Raw genomic sequence first — 17489 nt, forward strand, 5'->3', positions numbered from 1 at the left:
CCCTAACCTTCTGAGACTAATTGAACAGATGCCTTTAAATGAAAAGTTAACAGGAAAATTAACAGACGGTTGTTAGTCTTTATTTGATATACTTCTCAGAAATTGAAGAAATAAATTCCTTTAATAATGTAAACTAATTTTGTTTGTTTATTTATTTATTTATTTTTGCCAGTTAGACCATTTCTTTTCCTTTGCTTTCTATAAAATTAAAGTAGGACCAAGGCCAGGACCAGGGTGAGATAAGCAAGGCATCTAGAGAGCAAAATTTAAGAAAGCATTCACCATCCTGTAAGCATCGACTCCGTGCCCGCATGGCCCTGACAATAAGCGCCTCTTTCCTTGTCCTACCCTGGCCTTAATTCCCATCCATAATCCTGGCCCCAGTAAGACCTACTTGAAATTGTTGCTACTTCAATAAAAATTAAAGACAATTTTTGCTATTAGAACACTGCACAATTTTTGTTGTAGAACTCAGAAGGGGCTCAAAGAAATGATTGCCATTGCTATAATGAAAGTACTATATTGAGAATAGGCTTCTTCATGCATATATATATATATATATATATATATATATATATATATGAAAACAGGTAAAAAATGCTGAATCCTGTCTCATTTCAGTGATAAGTCATAATCCTCCAGGGATAAATGGACACATTTTTAAACAAAAGCTCTGCATTAGTTCCCTATAGATGCTGTGACAAATTACCTCAAATGTAGTGCTTTTGAACAGCACAGACTCAACATCTTGTAGTTCTTGATGACAAAAGTCCAGAATCTCACAGGGCTAAATTCAAGGTGTTGTCAGAGCCGTGTTTTCTCTGAAGGTTCCAGGAGAACCCATTTTCTTGCCTTCTCTGGCACCTGGAGGGATCTGCATTTCTGGGTGCATCTTCTGCTCTGTCATCTCATCTCTTTCTCTCACTTTGATTCTTTTACTTCCCTTTTCTAAGAACCCTTGTGATTACACTGGGTCCACCCAGCATATTCTCCCTGTGTCAAGATCCTTAATTTAATGACATCTGGAAAATCCTTTTATCTTGTAAAGTAACATATTTGCCGATTCTCAGGATTAGAACATGAGAATTTTGGAGGGAGCATTATTCTATCTATTACAACCCCCTTTCACCTCATTAAGAGATGTATTTTATTTTATTTTTTATTATTTCATTTTTTAAAAGATTTTAGTTATTTATTCATAAGAGACACACAGAGAGAGGCAGAGACACAGGCAGAGGGAGAAGCGGGCTCCATGTAGGGAGCCTGATGTGGGACTCGATTCCGGGACTCTGGGATCACGCCCTGAGCCAAAGACAGATGCTCAACCACTGAGCCATCCAGGCGTCCCAAGCAATGTATTTTAAATGAAGTTTTAATACTTACATAAAAAATGTTTTATTAACACAAACAGTATTTTTCTATTCTTTAAAATCAATTCTGTATTAATTATAACAGTATGAATATCTTAACCCAAAGACCTGAATTTTAACAATTAGAATCTTATGGTTACCGAAAAATGCAATAAGCAAACTGTACAACATATAATTTTTCATTATGGAACAGTGTGATAGAATGATAATATGACAGTCCTTCAAGTATAAAAATATGTTACACAAGGATAAAATTCTATTGGGATGCAAAATAGATCTATGAGTTGAAAAGCAAAATGGAATGATACAAAATTTTTAAATGTTAAAGACCTATTTCATGTAATCTACAAATGGATAAAGGCATGTGTCAGACCGTGAGTGGTATTTAGATTCTTTTGAATTTATTGAAAGTATAAAAAACTTTTATTTTCAAATACTAATATTTATAAATGTTAGAAATGATATACTTTACAGTTATTTGATCTTATTATAGAAACTTTTAGGTGAAAAGATAAAGTTGTATGATAGGCTACATACTTTCAAAATATTTTATAAGATAAATAATCAGAAGTTTGTAGCCTGGAGGTATAGGGTCCTAATGTCACACTGAAATATTGTTCTAGGTCAAGAGCTACCCATCAGTATCAAGTTGTTAACAAACAGAATTTGATGCATAATTAGCATGTAAACTATTTTCAATCTCAATCTCTCTTGAGTCCTTATCTGGAGATGATGATACTAGCACTAGCTTTGTTTCCAGGGTTTATGTCAATACCTAATGGAACAAATTGTCCATTTTTTCCATAAATGATAAAGTGCAATACAAATTATAGTTATTAATGTTGTTTACTCTTATGTAAGTACTAACCAGTAATAGGGCTTTTCCTGAACCCTTTGTTTTGGAGACAATTTTGCCATGAACCTGCTTATGAGGAGATCAAAAGATCAAGTAGGAAATCCTGACAAATGCTCCTCTTCTCACTCATTAAATCTCCCTAAGGGATGACTTTAATGGGAACAACTGGTGACTGTTTACTGAGTTGTAAAAGTTCAGGTCTTTGGAGATTTTCATTTTACACAGAATCTTTCAAAGAGGGATTTTAAAGGTTACATTGAAATATGTCATCCTTACTCCTCAATCTTCATGCCTCTGACCTGCGAAGGACACTGATAATAGCATTGTGAGGGGAGGGGGGTAGGATTTGCTACTCTCTAGAGGCATTGGCCATAATTACTTGGTAGGAAAAGCAAATGATTTTCTCACTTGTAAGAAGACCAGAGCTTCCATTGGTTGTCATCCCTTTGGTAAATTGAATGGCTTTTCTTATGGTAATGTAGAGAATGAATGAACTGCACGTTAAGGAGCTGTCTGAATAAGGAAATGCATTGACGGTTCAGCATTATCTGAATTGTGTTAAGAGTGGCTTTGTCAAATTAAAATGAATGGCAGGTCAAAGCAAGAATTAGAAGCTTTTTCCTGCTACGCAGAAGACATATTAAATGTTCTCTAATTCCAAGAGTCCAAAAAATATTAGCCAATTTAGGTTACAGACACAAGCTTTCTTTATGGGTCTTATGTTAGAAACATGGAGAAATGAAAGGTTGCAACAGGCCTTTGCAAAAGCAACTCTTGCCTCTTATTTTGCTGCTTTCTGCCATTTTCCTGTCTCAGTTCCTTACACAGAGGACAGCTTTGTGTAGTAGACATGACATCAACTGGAGTCCATGAGAATCTGATTCCCTTTCTCCTAATTTACTCCTAGATATGTGGTAAGCTGCTTTATTTCTCTGGTTCTCATTTCTAAACTTTCAGCTATTGGGTCAGAGCAGCAATTTTTTAAATATATATATATATATACCAGAAAGCCACATAACCTTCAGCATTTTTCTTTTTTTAAAAAATTTCTTTAAAGATTTATTTATTTAGTTATTCATGACAGACACGGAGAGAGACAGACATATAGACAGAGGGGGAAGCAGTCTCCCTGCAAGGAGCCTGATGCGGGACTTGATACCAGGACCCTGAGATCACAACCTGAGCCAAGGGCAGATGCTCAACCACCCAGCCACCCAGGTGCCCCTAGCATTTGTTTTCTACTCCAGAAAGCCATCAAAGTATCAGTGGGGGAGATGGACGTTACTATACAGATAAATTTGAATGTACTTTAATTAATTTTAAAAGTATATTTTTTTGAGAGAGAAGTGACAGATGAAGAAGATAGATATCCAGTGAGGAGATGGAGCGCCAGAGATGCAATGTGGCTTCCCCAAAGACCTAGAATCTTTGCAAATTATCCTGTGAAAGAAAATATGCTTAAAGTCTAAAGAAGCTGGAAATCTCTTCCATATGGCTAGGAGTTAGTTGTGCCAACACTAGATGAGCTGGATTAGAACCTCAGAAGGGAGAGAAGAGAGTGAAACTCTGGGGTACACCTTCAGAATTTATTATAAGAAAACTTACTAAGCCTTCAACCTCTTTGTAAGCAGAAGAACATAAGCCAAGAACCCTGTAGCAGAAATATTACCTGATGAATGCTGTGCAGATAAAAGCCTGATTGTCAAATGGAAAAGAGGGTTATGAGAACCTGTGAGGCTAGTGATGTATTTCAACTTGGAACACCAACTCTGGAACTAATTTCATTTGCTGGTTACATGGAAGAAAGCTGGATGTGGGGATGATCATCACGAATCTTCACCGTGGCTACAGGGGCTGCTAGGGCTGAGACCACTGTGGCTCCAGTTTTTAATTTGCTCCTGACCTTAAATTTTAAAGACTTCTGCTTTTTGTACTTGCAACTGCCACCTGTTCTCCCAGCAGCAATTTCCCTGGTAGTGCAGACAGAGGCCAGATTTGGAACACAGCCTCTACTGGTGATTGTTTTGGTGCTCCTCAGTTTCTATTATTCGTGATTAAAAATAGTGTGTCTTTAGACCTCAAAAAAAAAAAGTAAATTGTTTTAAAATATTTAAAAATTATTTAAAAATACTTGTAATGTTATTGCAAGTAACAGCATTTTGAGTTAAGACCTATTTCTGAACTATAATAGTGTCTTCAGACTTTTGCGAATAGTCTCACCTAAACTTCTCTTTCTATTATGTCAAAGGAAAAGGTTAACAACCACTTGTAGACTTCTGCTAGTTAGCTGACACCAACTCCTTTGGAGAAAAAATGATGCTTTCAAATTATCGATTCCAAGAAACTCATCAAGCTATTTTTTTTAAGGATAGAGAGTCTTGGTAGGAAGAATATAAATAACTGTGTTTCTTGTATCCAAGAATCTTCAAAAGAAAATCCAGCATTAGGTCTTCCTTTCTCTGTGTCTACTTTCTTCTGGCAGAAATTCTTGGATTAAGACCCTGGCATCTATCTCCCTTTCTCTTGGGCTCTTCCTTTGCTCCCTTTGGATTTTTCCTACAAAGCCTGGAGCCCTGAAGCTTTGGAAGCTGCCTCTCATATTACAAAATCCTGTGACATGAAGCCCAAATCAACCTGCTCTCGGCATTGGTATACAATCTCTTATACTCCTATGCTTGTCTCTTCTCCTTGGCTACACGTTCTACCTTGGATCACTCTTTCATCATTGTTATGACAAGGAGGCTTGGAAATCAGGCATGAGTTTATGGAGACAGGAACAAAGGGGGGGTTCAATCTGTTTGGCTTGAAGATTCCAGACATGTCTTTAGCTAAGCGAAAATATTACACAAGTGTAAGTCTAGTCAAACAGGCCACTGTACTGAGCTTTCAAATCAAAACCTCATTGTAATCAAATAGGGGCATTTGCCTGAATATTAGTCAAGTAGCATCTTTGTCCTTGCTTTCTGTTGTCATTTTAAGATAATAACTTGAACATAAATTTTGGCTTAGGGGGAGCTGGTGGAGAAAGAGGTTACAGAATCAGAAAATAGAGGGAATATTGGTGAAGATAGGCCCCTTTATTTTTCTTGAGATAAGATGGAAAGGATTAGTATTGAATGAATATTTAAGAACTTAATTTGGAGATATAAGATTCTGTTTTCAAACAATCTTTTTCTTGGTGTGTTCTGTTTTAAATACTGTCTGATACCAGTTCTATCATGTTTTATTCTAGGTCTAATCCTATCCCACACCTAGAGGAACCTGGACTCATCAATTTTTCCTTTATTATCTGATTCTTCATTCTCTCTTCCTCCTCTAGCTTCTTCACTTTAGCTTATAAACACGTTCAAGTACTCATTATCTTAAAACACTAACAACAACAAGGACAATGGTGTGAATTGGGTAATGCTGGAATGTGCATTAAGCTAAAATAACTCATGTAGACCTGGTAGTTCAGGATGCGTAGCAACTTGGGGAATCAAGAGAATGAAGTGAGGAATGAGACCTGGATATTTTTTTTAAAGATTTTATTTACTTATTCATGAGACACACACACACACACACACACACACACGCACACACACACACACAGAGGCAGAGACACAGGCAGAGGGAGAAGCAGGCTCCTTGTCAGGAGCCAGATATGGGACTTGATCCCAGGACTCTGGGATCATGCCCTGAGCCAAAGACAGATGCTCACCACTGAGCCACTCAGGCATCCCGAGACCTGGATATTTAAAAAACTATGTATGTGAATAAGCATGTGTTAGAATACTCTTTGAAAACAGAGCCTGGTGCATAACCTCCATCATGTTTTGTAATTTTGGTATCTAAAATATAGAATCAAGAAAGGACACTGTGGTGATGCTTGCTTACATGGGGGAAAAGGTATTATCAGTAGGATCATGTCAAAGAGCTTATGGCATATGAAGTGATCATTAAGCACCTGAGGTGTTTTGCTAACACTATGCTTAAACCCTGAGGTATGAGAGGTAAATCAAGATCTAGAGGTCCTTAAAATGGTTCATAAAAATCTAGGACCCAGTTGGGAGCATTGATGTGAGACTAAAGTGTTAAAAGAGCTCAGAAAGAGGAATATCTTCTGGAGAACGGCTGTGCATCTCTTTCTAAGGGAGAGATTCTGGGAGGAGAGTAGGTTAGCCATTATCAACACAACTGTACTAAAACAATTATTTGCCTCATAGAATTTGGAATCAGAATCCTTGAGGGTGAGGTTTGAGCATAATATGCTTTTAAAAGATTCATCCGGAGACAGTTGTTTGTGCCTGGCTTACACTGCTGTTTGGTAATTGTGACTACTGTGTCACAGTCACTTAGATGGAATAAAGGAGGTTTGAGTTTTAAGTTTATAGTTTTCATAACCTCTTAGATTCATGAAATTCAAATGTTTCCAGAAAATCCTCCATTTAACTTATCTTTAGCATACACATCTATTTCTGTGGAGGCATAATTCCAGAAACAAGGCTACCAAAGCAACAAATAAGACCATAAGGTTGCAGGGACTTTAATGGTCTGCCTGAACACTAGCATGGAGGAGCACATGAGGGATTTGGTCTTGGATCATGTGTTCTAGAATACACAGATCATAGTGATCCTATAAGAACTTTGCCAAGCACACAGAAAGGGGTTGTATCAGAGCACTGTCAAAGTTCTTCCATATGCCCTCAAACACAAATTTTGTCCTGCTGCAGACACCAATGGCTTGCTGCTTCTGCATGTGACAATGGCACTACAGTGACAATGGCAGAGGATCTTCCAGAGCAGAGGGTAATCTAGACCTTCTGTTAACTGAGAATGTGGTGCTTATAAAACAAGGATGATATAAACTGTGACTCTAAGCCCTAGAAAACATAGAGTTCATTACGCAGGGGGCTCAAGATGTTGATGATGATGGGCTTGCTATTTCCCCTGATCTATGCCATGAAGCGGCATAAGTGGTCAGTTCTCAAGAGCTGGAAGCTGGCGTATCCGCCACCAAAGTGACCCTGCCCCATGGCTGCTCCTCACTGTCTTTCCTGAGGGGGCCCTGGAGCCAAGGAACCACCCTGGACCTGTTCAGGCCTCAGCTGGCCCTCGTGGCCAAGCCCCTCTTTCTTTGGTTAAAAGGGGAGGGGGCAGGAGACCAGGTTTTTGTTCAGACCCTTCAGCCCCCGCATCATGGAAATAAATTAAGTTTCTCAAAAAAAAAAAAAAAAAAAAAAAAAAAAAAAAGAATTGGCACTGAATTAGCTTTCCAGAGGTTGTCTGTCCTTTGTTCTTGTGTGACTGGGGTGCTCAATCCTAGCCAAGAAAAATCTTGCAACCAGGCTGATTGGTGCTTCCACAAATGTGTGGATTTCAAGCTTGCTTAGGCCCCTGGGACTACTTGGTAATTCATCCCTATTTGTCTTCCTTTCTCTATTCCTCACAATAATGTATCCTAAGAATTCCCCACATGCAATTCAGTGTGTTTTGAAAACACCATTTTTATAAAAGACTACTTTCTATTCCATCATATGGTTGTTTTATAATGTATTTAAACATTCTCTTATTGTTGCGCATGGAGGTTGTTTCCAATTTTTAGCTGTTATGAATAATGTTGCCATGGATATCTTTGTACTAAATCTTGAAGAAATCTCTTATTATTTTTTTTACAATAGATTCCTACTTGTAGAATTACTAAGTGAGAGTGTAGAAAATTTAAATATGTATGTGTACATATGTGTATATTTTTACAATAAAAATAATACATGCTTATTATAGAAGAAATATACAGATAAGCACCTATCATCTATAATCCCAAGACTCTGAGATTAACAGTTAACATTTTACTAAATAATCTTTTGGAAATGCTTTATGTATATACATAGTCATGAATTTTCCAGAAAAAAAAGGCCCATTATACATCTTACCAAATGCCCTTCAGAGGAACATGACAATATAAACTCCTATTTGCTGTATATGAGCACTTCCATTACTATAATTAAATAAATATGTCAGGAAATAATGTTTCATTATTTTTATTAGTATCTGTATAACTAATGAGTCTGATGATCATTTTACATGTTGATTTTTTTTGGTCTTTTCTCTTACTTTGTTCCCTCTTTTGGAGGGTAACGTTATTTTAAAGTGAAAAAAAAAAGCACAAGGAAGAAAATAACAGTCATTCAAATACCCATCACACTGGATTAACCATTGTTTTGTTTTTAGTAAAATTTCTCTTTTTTATACATTATGTTACACAAGTAGTGTCTGAACACATTGTCTCTCTTTAATAAAGAAAGCACCTTGTACAAGTTAAAATCCCCTTGACTTTGACCTTTCAATATTTATATATTTTTCTTCCCTAAGAACTAACATGCATTTAAGAAGTCATCTTCTAAAAAATTACATCTATATCTGTACTTCTATATCTCCATAGAAAGTACTAATATGGTCTTGTGCCTGCACTGTTGGTCACTTGTTTTCAGCTAACGTGTTTCTGAAATATCCATATTGATAATTTTGAGCCACGTCATTCCTTTGAAGTACCACACATGCTGTCTGAATTCACAGTGTTTGTACATATGGATTTCTACTTTTTCCTAGTGTTACACATTTAGTTTGTATGATTACTTAAAAAGAAGTCTCAGTTCTTCCCAGGTATATGAAAATGTTTTATTTTTTCCAATAACAACAATAGCAGTGCTCTGTCCAGCTTTCTCCTGCCCCCTCCTGCTGAGTAGTGGAATCCCTTAATGACACTCATTTGAGCTAGTGAAGTCCCTTTCTGTTATTAAACCAGTTCTGCTTCAGTTCTTTAAGACTCAGTAGTGTACCTTTTATCACTGTAATCTCAGATTCTATTCAAAGCAATATCCCTCACTGCTGCACTCACACGGCATGTGGTTCTTAGGGTTTAGACTAGGGGCTGGGGGGCAGAATTGACTGCCCATGAATCCTCATCCTCAACCTTGCCCCATTTTCCTTTCCCTTCTTCTCTCTCTTGGTGAGAAGGGAAATAACACACATCATCTGTTTAAGAGCCCAACCTGGAGATCCTCTCTTGGGTTGGTCATAAGCACTTTCCTAGCTCACTGATTTCACAGCAGAAGAATGGTAGCAGCTTTCCACGGTCCTGTTCAAGGCACTCCTTTGTGGCTTTACAGCTCAGTGGTCCCCAGCAAGAGAGCAGGGCTCTAAGTCTCCTCACCTTCTGTTGCCCCTGATTGAGTCTAGTGAGCCAAAGTAGGATCTGCTTTCTAGATTTATGGGAGGGGGACTTGAGTGGATTGTCAGTGCCCCCTGCTGGCTGCCCCTCTGTGCTGTCCCTCCCTTGTGTGCCTTTCATCTGCAGCAGGGGCTTTCTGATGACTACGCAGAAATCTAACCAGAGGTAAAATGTCAGTCTCCCTTTCTTATAGATATCCCCATACTGTCCCCAGAGATTCTCTGGGCTTTTCCTTTCTGGGGTATGGAAACTGGAAGAACCTCTTCCTCCCAGTTCTCCCGATATGACCACAGGGTAGGAGCAGGTGTCACATGTCAGTTCTACTGCTGTGTTGTCTCTGTGTAAGCTCAGGGGGAGAGAGCTGGCTCCCCACATGGGGCAGTTCTTTGTACTTAGAGAATGAGAGGCTTTTAATGTCTTTTGTTCTCAGCTTTGTACTTTAGTTCTAGGAAAAAAGGAAATATCCCATTTGTACCTCACAGTATCTTTTTTTACAATAGTTTTCAAGGTTTTACTGTCCCACACAATGCAGTACTGAACATCCTTGTGCTAACCTTCTTGTACACATATGAGTACTTGTGATACGAAACCTCTAGAAGAAGGCCTGTGTAGTCACAGGGCATGCACATTTTCAATTTTAATAGATACTGTGAAATTGTCTTTCAAAATGGCTCTACCAACTTGCACCCCCACAGCACCCTAAGAGATTATTTCCCTAAACCTTCATCACATTGACATTACAGGCTTTTTGTCATATGGATGAAAAGTATTATCTCATTTTTAATTTGTCACCCTTAATTTTTTTTTGGCAAAGAGAAATATATTTTCATTGCTCCCCCTTTCTACTGTGGTAATGTTTGGCTTTTAAATTATGTGTATGAGACCTTCATTTTTAGAGAATGCCAATGCTTTGTCACAGTATGTTTCACTACCCCCTCCCCTAATTATTAGCAGCCCTTCAGTGAGAATATTTTTTCTAAGATTTAAATCTTACTACAGCACACTCTTGCTTAAAATGTGATGTTTCCAATTGCCTTCAAACATAAATTTTAAACTTTAACAGGCATGCAGACTCCTTTAAAATATACCCTTGATATACTTGGTCAGCTCATCAATCAACATGGTCTCCTTGTATACCCCATGTGTTCCATGCATACTGAACCATCCTTGGCTAATCATTATTCTATCCCTTCTCTTGTTCTCTACTTTGGCCTGTGTTTTTCCTGTTTTCTCTGGAATAGCTTTCTACTCCTCAACTTCTATTCCTCTTTGAAGATTCTGATTACACATCTTCTCCTCTGGTACCTCCTGTCTCTTCTATGTGACTTGAATATCTCTTGAATCACAATTCTGACAATTGAGTGATCTCTTTGGGGCCAGGTTCTAGTTTAAGATCCTTGTTATCCTGAGATTTAGCATTGGGGCTTGCACATAGGATGACCTGGGAGGGGGCATGGGAAACACTTTAGATGAATGAAAAAAGAAGCTAAGACATAGAAATCACAGTTATAATATCATGAACTATCTGAAAGAAATATATATTTATGTAGTTCCTGGGTGGCAGTCGGTTGGGCATCTGACTCTTGGTTTTGGCTCAGGTCATGATCTCAGGGTGGGGAGATCAGGTCCCATGTGGGGCTCAGTGCTCAGTGGGAATCTGCTTGAGATTCTCTCTCTCTCTCCCTCTGCCCTTGCCCCTTGTGCTTGTTCTCTCTAAAATAAGCAAATATATCATTTTTAAAAAAAATACATATTTTTTTGAAGTGGTTGAGAATATAATTATACTTTAAACAGTGAAGTTGGTAACTAGACAGGTTGAGTTGAGAGATCAAGAATTGAGGCATAGAATGGGTAAAGACTGGTGACTCCAGAAATGAATTGCTTTATATGACGATATTTTACAATGGAGTTTTCTCCTAGGATGTAAGCAAATAGATATCAAACACCAAAGTAAGCATAACAATTTAGAGTAGAAAATTCACAGGAGGGCGTGGTTGAAAAGTGGTTAGTTGGTTTATGACAGTTCTAAACTCATCCACATCAAGCAGATGTAAATGAACTGAGGATTAAAATTAAAAGTTGTAAAGAGGATTTTGGAAAATATTGCTGGTAGACACTGAGCTCTCCTACTCATCTCAAAGCAAAGAGGTTGGTTATGCCTGTCCTTTGTCTTGTGCCCACTTGGACCACACAGAAAGTTAACACACACACTGACCAGGTGTCTGATTCCTGCCTGAGCAAAGGGTAGTATAAGACATGGTCTGACTAGTTGTAGATAAAAGACCTAGAAATGTTGGGAGTACATACATCAGGGGAAGAATGCATGACTATGTCTTATGGACCAATGATGGATAAGATAAAGCTGGGGAGGAGTCAGAGGATTGCCTGGAGGGGCAAATAGCTTTAGTTTATCTCAGTAGAGATAAACTGAAGGTATCAACCAATTTTCAGACGGTGAAGATAGAATAAGTGACCAGACCAACAGGAACAGAGATCAAGGCAACTGCAGGTAGAGGTTTCCCAGAATAGCTCCCACAGATTCCATCAGAACACCATGGGAGAAATGGTCAGTTCAGACATCTGCCAGTTCTAGAGAAAAGCCACCATTCCAGTAAGGACTATCCTTAACTCTTTTCCTCTCTTTATTCCTCATGTTTCAACCCAAATAGGGTTGGAAGTTTGAACACATATAGAAGTGGACATTTCAATTCTTAAGTTGAAACGATATTTTATAACTTAAGAATAACCAACAATGTCTTGAGGTATGCCTGAATTTTCTATAGGGATGGGAGAAGACAAAGTTTCGCTAAATAAATGGGCAAAAATAATGAAAGGCAACATAAAATGGCTTTATAATTTCATCCCATGACTCATGCTTGTTCAACAGACTGATTACATTTTATGTGGAACCTGGTGAGCACTTGTGCAGTAGCACCTACTGACCGTGTCTGTGCCAGGGTAAACTATTTTAATAATTTACCTGTTAAATCAGTTCTATTATATTTTATAAACATGCAGATTCCTCTTGAATTTCCCCCTAGGTATCAATGGTTAGGTTCTTCAATTTTTGCCTCTGTCTTCTGAACCTCTGTGGTCAATCTTAATAAGTGAGAAGCTGCACATGTGGTGAGGCTAACTCAGATAAGCTGGAATAGATTTTCATACTCTCCTGTTCTGGCCCCCTGGATAGAATCAATACTATTGATCATAGTGGCTGAGTTGGCCAGACAGACACTACCCCTAAGAAAAGGATCTCATCAGTCTGCCAGTGAAAACTCACAGGAAGACATGGAAACATGTTTTAGAGAATGCTGTATTCTGGGCAGGCCAGGTTTGCAAGTTCACACAATTAAGGGGGGTATGCTCTTTATAGTTTTCTCTGTTTTTAGTATTGACACTAATACTAGGGATATTCTGTATTTAGTTTACTGTAAAGTGACTGCTGATTTTCAAAAGAAATGAAGATTATTTTTTAGGCAGCTCTATCAGAGTTCAATATAAAGCACAGCCATTCTGAATAAGGAATTTGTTATAGGAATTAGACTTTAGATATTAGAAGGAGGAACTGGAGCATTAAAGGATTGAAAAGGGGGGTTAGTGCTCAGAGAGAAAGGTCACTAACCATCCTGGGAACAAGGGAGTTAGAGCTTACAGGGAAATACAGAGGTTCCTGCGTGTCCAGGAAGAGAGCCCCTGTAGATGTCTGTGACTTTGCAACAAAGCATTTGATGACAAGCATGGGATGCTGTTAGTCAGCAGGACCAGCAGCTGGGGAGGAGAGGTGGGTGCTGAGTGGGAAAGAGTGTGGACCAGCTGGGATCTGCTGGGACCTCTGTATCAATCCTCAATATCTCTAACTTTGCAGAATGATGGTTGCTGCTTGTGTCCTAGATTTCATATGACTTCACTTTTGACAAATTCTAACTCAGAATTACATAGACAAGGAGATTCTGGAAAATGTAGTTCTCAGCATAACCAAGGTGACAATAGAACAACCAGAACGACCCGCCAGTCAACCCCTTATCAAATTGACATACATATACACCTCTTTTATTATATTTAACTTCCAAATGAGGACAATAGCAAGTGAGGCTTCTGCCTAACATGATCTAATCATTCCTCTGTACAGCAGACATGCTAACATTCCCTCCCAGTGAGAACACACAAACTCCCGCTTTAACCATTTTTTGGATGATATTTATTCTTCTGGTGAAGTCACTCTCCCTTGACATCCTGTGACTTAAATATTGAGTTATAAGTTTGACTTATGGAATGGGAAAAAGAGAAATAACAAAGGAAAAAACAAAATTAACATCCCAACATAAATATATTCATATCAGAACAAGGAAGAGAAGTATGCATTCATAGCTACTACAGTTTGTTTTTCTGCAGTTGTTCACAGGATCATAGCTGGCAGTTATAACTTCTTTCTACTACTTGTTTGACACTCCTTTTACCCTCAGCAAGCACTTCAGCTGGTCATGGTTCCTTGTTTATGAAGATGACCAAAACCTTCATTTCTATATGAGGTTGTTGTACTTTTCCATTAACATTGACCAGAGGCCATGGGACAACTAATAGAAGCACCAGAGGATCTCCTGCATTCTAGACATGCCCCTCCCTGTTCCTATTGTATGGAAGCAATTTAATTTCCTTTTATCAGGGAAAGAAAGTAGGCTCAATCACCCAGATGTATAGTAATCCTATCTTTATCCATTGTTTCACTGGTTCAAGTAGATCAAAGTGACCATGTGGCAGTTTCAACTTTTATTTTAATGTCATAAGTACTGTCTCTCCAGTGGAAGCCTTTTTTCCTCTTGGAGATGAAGACCTGTAAATAAACAGAGCTCAATGTTATAAGGTTGGGGGAAAATTTACCTAGATGACCACTATGAGAAATAGTGTGGCCACTTTCTACTTCTTGCATCCCTGATCTGTGAAGGAAAGATAACATTGTATATCAGTTGCAGACAAAGGGTATTTGCCATGTCTTTGAGGCGATCAACCCAACCTTGCAAGATGTTGCTACCCAACTAGTACATTGAATTTTCAAAAATACATTCTACCATTCAGCTCTTTCAGGGTGTTAGGAAACATGTAACATCACTAAACTCTGTGAGTGTGAGGCTATTGCTGCACTGGTCAGATTTCTGTTAGAAAGAATGTTATGTGATATCATTGATACAGTGGATCAGTGTAAGAAAAGAAGAAGCAATCATGCACCCTGCAGACTAGACTGTGATTTAGCAATTAAGATTTGAATATAACCCTGGGATAAGACAATGAATGGGTCTGACCTTGCCAGATGAAAGTAAATCGTTTTTTGGTATATAATACCTACACTATTAGGTATATGTAAGAAAAAGCATACACTGGAACAATAGCTGGATACCAGGTGCCAGTGGATGTGTTGACTTACTCCATCAGCTGCAATTGCAGTTCTCATTAAGTTTACAATAATCCTCTGACATTTTTAGAGGATCCTCTGTCTTCTGTATATACCAGATAGGAAGGTGGAATAAGCATGTGGTAAGAATCACCACTCTTGTATTTTCTGAGGCCTTGAGGGTGGCAATAATATTTTCAATCTCTCCAAGAATGCAATATTCCTTTGGTTTATTATTTAATTAAGTAGAGTCAATTCTGGTCTCTTCTATGTGACCTTTCCTTTAAGAGCCATCACATTATGTGTCTGGAAACCAATGTGGAGACTCTGCCAGTTTCTGAATATGTCTACTAACTTTATATCATGGAATAGAGGAGATAAGCATAGATTGGGTTTGGGAAGGAGGGGAACTGTACATGCTGTGAGATAGACCTGGGCCAAAACATCATAGTCACTGGGCCTCCATAAGCCCCTACTCTGACTGGTAGATCACAGTGACATTTTAGTTCATCAGAAATTAGTGTCAACTCAAAGCTATTGTTTAATAATTTCTGAAAGGCCGGGATGCCTAGGTGGCTCAGCAGTTGAGCATCTGCCTTCTGCTCAGGGCATGATCCCTGGGTCTGGGATCGAGTCCTGCATCAGGCTCCATACGAAGAGCCTGCTTTTCCCTATGCCTATGTCTCTGCCTCTTTCTGTGTATCTCTCATGAATAAATAAATAAAATCTTAAAAAAAAATTCTGAAAGGCCTGCATAACCATCCCCCCTCTTCTATCCAAGCCATCTTGGTAAATGGTCACTGGTTACACTGGAGTAGACTAGAAGAAGGATTTGAGGTATACATTTTTAGTAGTGCTTAGATTCCTTTCTCAAGGGGACTTAGATTCTTCTTTACTCAAGTGACTGGGTCTATAAGTTGGCTCAAGTCAAGTTGGGGGCTGTATTTTGACAATTCAAGACTAATTTCATTTTGATTGAGAACTTTTTTCACTTATAAAAGTCAAAACTCTAATCTTCTGTCCTTTTATTTTAGTCCCAAGGACAATATAATCAATTAGCCAACATCAACGATCTTTGTGTCTTCAACCATTCTGATAACTGCATTGGCTCTAACTATTCAATGTAACTTGGAAAAAAGTCTTGCAATTCTTTTTACGTGCATATGGCTTCTTTTCATGGTTGTATTTTGCATTTGAGCCTATAGGTCACGCCAAAACTTGGGCCTAGAAGAAATGACAGGTGGTGGGAGAAGGTCTTGAGGAGGATCAGCAGTCCCCTTTAGATAACTCCCTCACAGGAATCAAATGCAGGTTCTTCAGCCATAGCAGGACACTATTCAGGCAAGGGAACAAGGTCTGCTTCTATTTGAGAAGGAAGTGCAGCAGAATTTTCAGGGTGTGATGTGTTCAGTTTCATTAGAATCTCCCATTAGATCCCTCCATCCAAATTTTCAACATCCTGTTCCTTCCCTGTCAATACCCTAAATTTAACATTTAAAAAAGCCCCTGTGCAGTCATGGATTCAATCTGCATTGTACTTAAGGCACCCATAGGATTAGACTTTTGGTTTGATTTTTTAAAATCGTGTGCCTATGGTCATAGGAGATAAGGTTTTCTTTTAGGGCAGTTGCAAAAGCTTTCTGATTTTTTTTAATGGATCTTGCAATGGAAATTTAAAGTCACAGGACCACAGTTTTATTTCTCTCAGTGCTCTGATGCATTTATAATTGGCCAAGTAACCTCAGTAGGCCTTATTTTAACTAAAAATGTTTATAGCAGCAACCACTTGGTCCCCCAAAGCACTGCCTTCTATGAGAGCTTGAATGTAGATGTCTAGAGGTGATAATTTTGTTTTCTATATTGTCACTGAATTCCTTGGACTACCAATGTGCTCTTTAACACTGGTGGCAAGGTCATTAATGCCCATAAGTCTAATTAAATGTTAAAACCAATTCCAGATATCCATTCTAAAGATTCTATTGTCCCACTGCCACTTCTGGTACTAGTCACCATATCAGTCATGGTTCATTCAGGGAAGCAGAACCACTATGAGTATTATGAAATGAGAAAGTTTTTATACAAATTAGATGCTACACAATTACAGAAGGAGCTGGGGAATTAGAACTAGCAGGGAAATACTGAAGCTGGCATATCTAGCTGTTAAAGAGTAAGACCATCAAGAGACGCTGGTGAAGTCAATGAATGTATTTGCTCTTCATGGCTACTGCCTTTGGATTTTCAGCAAGGCATCTGATAGTGTGGGTCTGGGGTTTCTTTTGGTGAACAGATGTATCAGTTATCTGTTTCTATGAGCATGTATTAAATTATTACAACAGATATATTAGTTATCTGTTAGTTTGTAACAAAGTACTACAAAGTTACTGGTTTAAAACAACACTCATTTATTATCATGGATGTTCATGTATCAGGAGTCTAGACACAGGTTAGCCTGCTCCTCTTCTTAGGGTCTCGCAAGGCTGCCACCATGGTGTCAGCGAGGGCTGGGGTCTCATCTGAGGCTTGGGGCCTCTTCCAAGCTCACGTGGTTGTTGGCAGATTCTTTTCTTTGCTGCTGTAGACCTCATGGAATTTATGTTGTCAAGGCCAGTAGGAATGAACCTCTTGGACACTTCAACTTCTTTTCTTTTAAAGGCTCTGATGATTTGG

General features: G+C 38.5%; 1 long non-coding RNA gene across 6 annotated transcripts in view; it reads left to right on the plus strand.

The window, feature by feature from the left end:
• Positions 1-6840: 6840 nt before the first annotated feature.
• Positions 6841-17489, plus strand: part of LOC112655390 (uncharacterized) — a 122015-nt gene continuing 111366 nt past the window's right edge. For 3 of the 6 annotated variants that reach the window (XR_007412914.1, XR_007412912.1, XR_007412913.1), the window contains exon 1: positions 6841-7014. This is a non-coding gene — a long non-coding RNA (uncharacterized LOC112655390). The remainder of the gene's footprint in view (positions 7015-17489) is intronic. The other 3 variants (XR_007412915.1, XR_003133650.3, XR_003133649.3) reach the window with 2 other exon arrangements.

This window comes from Canis lupus, chromosome 9 (genome assembly GCF_003254725.2).
Source record: "Canis lupus dingo isolate Sandy chromosome 9, ASM325472v2, whole genome shotgun sequence".
Lineage (NCBI taxonomy): Eukaryota > Metazoa > Chordata > Mammalia > Carnivora > Canidae > Canis > Canis lupus.